We start from the raw sequence: 4,454 nt of genomic DNA on the forward strand, positions 1-4,454 counted from the left end.
ACAAGGAGAGGAGGGGGATACCGAAAATACATTTTGGTTGGTTCAAGGAGCCCACGCGCGCCAACATAATTTTAAACTGACTGGATGTATAAGATGCGGCCCTAGAAGTTTCTTATTGGTAGGTGCTCTCAGGGCTGTGGAATATGCTGTTATCTGTGGGGCCAGGAGTCTCCGTTTTTACTGTATTGGGCAGTTTTCATGCCCGGGCTTGCTTAATCTATAGTTTCCTGGAAGGAGGGTGGGGAATAGCAGGCAGGGGTCAGGGCATGCCAGGGTATGTCTAGGCATGTCTAAAGCAGCAGCCAAGCATTTTACAGAAGCTAAAAGAGCAATTAGTGGAGGTCTGGAGGGATTGTGGGGTAGCCGGTGAATGAAGAGGGTCTCAGGGTCCTACACAATGAGCTGTGAATAACGCAAGTTGGAAATTCATCGATGTGATTATCTTGACCTGGAGTGTCATGAGCAGAGAATTAGGTGATATGCAGACCAGGAGCTGGGAAGCCCATGCGCTGGAATACCATTAGATCTGAGTGCCATGAGATGTGGATAAGAAGAGTTTGAAATGCAGTGGGTTGGGAACATTGTGAGCTGAGAATAAGGTGTTAGAAATCCCTAATGTGAGCTGGGAAAACCAGAGCTGGGAATGACATGACTGGGAACATCATGAGCTGGAAATGCCATGAGCTGAGAACCCAGTGAGCTGGGAATATTATGAACCAGGAATCAGACCTGGGAAAAACCATGAACTGGGAATGTCATGACCTGGGAATGTTATGAGCTGGGAATACTTTGAAAATACCAGCAGCTATGAATAGGAGGAGCTGGGAATACCAGGAGCTAGAAACATCGTGAGCTAGAAATGACAGCATCAGAGAGAATAATGAGCTGGAAATACCTTGAGCAGAAAATTTCCTGAGACTAAGGTGAGTTGGGAATTCCATGCACTGAGAACACCATGTGCAGGGAACATTATTATCTGGAAACAGCATGAGCTAGGAATGTCATGAGCTTAGAATACCAAAAGATAGGATTACCAGGAGCTGGGAATACTGGGAGCTGGAAATCTTGGGAGCTAGGAGTGTCATGAGATAGGATCATCAACAGCTGGAAAGAACAGGATGTAGGAATACTAGGATCTGGGAATACCACGAGTCATAAGAAGCTTGACCTGATAATACCAGGAGCTCTGAATACTGAGAGCTGGAAATGCCATGTTCTAGGATTGTCATGAACTGGGAACACCAGGAGCTGGAGATACTCTGTGCTGGGAACACCAGGAGCTCTGAATACTGAGAGCTGGAAATGCCATGTTCTAGGATTGTCATGAACTGGGAACACCAGGAGCTGGAGATACTCTGTGCTGGGAACACCAGGAGCTCTGAATACTGAGAGCTGGAATGCCATGTTCTAGGATTGTGATGAGCTGGGAATGCCATTAGCTGGGTGTAGCAGGAGCTGGAGATACTCTGAGCTCAAACACCCAGGAGCTGAAGACACTAGGAGCTCAGAATACTGGGATCTGGGCATACCAAGAACAGAAATATCATGAGCTGGGAATTCCGTTAGGTAGAAACAACACGAGCTGCACTTAAGGTGAGTCGGGAATACTCTGATCTGGGAACAGGTGAGCTAAGAATAAGGGGAGTTGGGAATACTTAACATCAGCTAGAGATAACCAGAACCTGGGAATACCGTGAGCTTAGACTAGCAAGTGATGGGAATACCAGGAGTTCAGCACACCTGGGAATGATTTGATCAGGGAATACCAGGAGCTAGGAATATCATGAGATGAGAACATTACGAGTCAAGAATATAGTGAGTTGGGAATACCGTGAGAAAATACAATGAACTGGGTATATTATGAGCTGGGAATACCTTGGGATGGGATAACCAGGATCTGGGAATATTGTGAGCTGGAAATACCAAGAGCTGGGAATGCCATGAGCTATGAATATTTTAAACTTTGAATACCAGAGCTCAGGGATACTTTGAGCTGTGAATAACAAGAGCTCAGAATACCAGGAACTGGGAATATAGTGAGCTGGAAATGCTGTGAGCAGGGAATATCGTGAACTGGTATTCCAGTTCAGAATACTGGGATCCAGGAATGCCAGGAGCAGGAATAGCATGAACTGAGACTATCACGAGTTGCAGATAAGGAGAGTTGGTAATATGGCCAGCTGGGAACACCCTACGCTGGCACTGGGAACACCCTGAGCTGAGAATAAGGTGAGCTGGGAATACTTAGCATCAGCTGAGATATCTGGGGGCTGGGAATGCTGAGAGGTTAGAATACAGAGAGGTCGGAATGCCAGGAGTTCAGAATACCAGGAGCTGGGAACATCGTGAGTTGAGAGTAAGGTGGGTTGGGAATAAATACCTGGAGCCGGGGGTATCATGAGCTGGGAATACCAGGAGAGTAGAATACCAAAAGGCAGGAATATTGCAAGACGGGAATAGCAGGACATGGGAAAACCAGGACTGGCAGCATCAGAGCTGGAAATACCAGGACCTGGGAATGTGAGCTGGAAATATTGGGAGCTGGGAATGCCATGATCGAGGAATACTGGGATTAGGAAAATCACGAGATAGGAATGTCATGAACTATAAATAAGGCGAGTTAGGAATAGCATGGGTTGGGAACATGGTGAGCTGAGAATACTTAACATCAGCTGAGTTGTCCGGAGCTAGGAATACTGTGAGTTTTGAATACAAAGAGATCAGAATGCCCTTAGCTGGGAATAGTGGGAGATGAGACTACCAGGAGCTGGGTGCATGAGGAGTTGGACGCAGCAGGAGCTGGAAACTCCCAGAGCCAGGAATACAATGAGCTGTGAATAAGGTGACTTGGGAATTCATGCCTCTGATTATCTTGGCCTGGAGCATTGTGAGCAGGTAATTAGGTGACATGTGGACCAGGAGCTGGGAAGCCTGTGAGCTGGAATACCATTGTATCTGAGTGCTGTGAGATATGGATAAGGAGAGTCGGAAATGCAGTGACCTGAGAACATCATGAGCTGGGAAAGCCGTGAGCTGGGAAAGCTGTGAGCTGGGAATGCTGTGACCTGGGAATGTCATGAGCTGGGAATACATAAGATGGGAACACCAGGAGCTGAGAACACTGGAATTGGGAATACGTGGAGCTTGGAATACCTGGAGCTGGAAATAACCACGAGTTAAGAGTATCCTGAGCAGAGAACAAGGTGGGTTAGGAATACCATGTGTTGTGAATGACATGTGCTAGTAATACCATGAGCTGCGAATGCCTTGAGCTAGGAATTGCATGAGATAGGAATACCAGGAGCTGAGATTGTTTAGAAGTAGGGATGCCATGAATTAGGAATATCATGCGCTGGGAACACCAGATCTCAGAATCCTGGATCATGGGAATACCAGGAGCTTGGAGTACCTTGAACTAGGAACATCATAAACTGAGAATAAGGTGAGTTGGGAATTCTATGAGCCGTGATTACCTTGACCTGAGAGCATCATGAGTGGAGAATTAGGTGACAGGAGAATACCAGCAGCTCAGAATACCAGGACCTTAGAATACTGTGACAGGGGAATATCATGAGCTGGGAACATCGTGACTTGAGAATAAGGTGAGTTGGGAATACCACGCACCAGGAAGTCTGCAGTTCGTGAATAACTCCAGAATATGGTGAGTTGAGAATGCCTCACATCAGCCGAGATATTGAGGAGATGGGGATGCCATGAACTGGAACCTTGAACTGGGAATACAGTGAGTCAGGAATACTTTGAGCTGGGAGGATAAAGTGAGCTGAGAATCCTGTGGTCTGGGGATACCAGGAGCTGGGAAGAAGGTGAGCTGGGAATACCAGGAGCTGAGTTTGCAGAGGAAAAGCTCCCCTCCCTGGCTGTGGCTTCACATAAGTACTCTTGTGGCCACCCGATCTCCCCACTAAGTGTGAGTCATGCTGCTTCATGGTGTGGGTGTAAATCTGAATCCACACTTGAATCTCCCCACCTTCAGTTTAGTATGCAATGTATTTTGCTTTATCATCCATCTATTATAAACTAATAAAACATTCTTTTTTTCCCCTCTGGTTTTTTGAGATGGTTTCCTGTAGCCCCAGCTGTCCTAAAACTCTCTGTGTAGACCAGACTGGCCTCAAACTCCCAAATATCTACCTGCCTCTGCCTCCCAAGTGCTGGGATTAAAGGCATGCACTACCATAACCAGCTGTAAGAGAACATTCTTAAAACACAAAGGATTGTTTTGCTCAGAAAACAGGTACCAAGTGGATGCTCTGTTCTCTTGTGTTCCCCTTTCAACCAGCAGTGTCCAATCCATGGCTAGAGGTTGAGAGAGCAAATAAACATTTATTTTTTGATGTTATTTCTATTTTATGTGTATGAGTATATTGCCTACATGTGTGTAAGTGCACCTGTCTTGCAATGCCTGCAGAGGCCAGAAGAGGGTGTCAGATCCC

The 4,454-nt window shown here is 46.4% G+C and overlaps 1 protein-coding gene across 1 annotated transcript in view; it reads left to right on the forward strand.

The window, feature by feature from the left end:
* Positions 1-4,454, forward strand: part of LOC103737533 (lamin tail domain-containing protein 1-like) — a gene marked incomplete at its 3' end in the record, with an annotated part of 24,046 nt that overhangs the window by 15,211 nt on the left and 4,381 nt on the right.

The sequence above is a fragment of the Nannospalax galili genome, unplaced genomic scaffold, assembly GCF_000622305.1.
Source record: "Nannospalax galili isolate Female #2095 unplaced genomic scaffold, S.galili_v1.0 scaffold3858, whole genome shotgun sequence".
Taxonomy (NCBI): Eukaryota; Metazoa; Chordata; class Mammalia; order Rodentia; family Spalacidae; genus Nannospalax; species Nannospalax galili.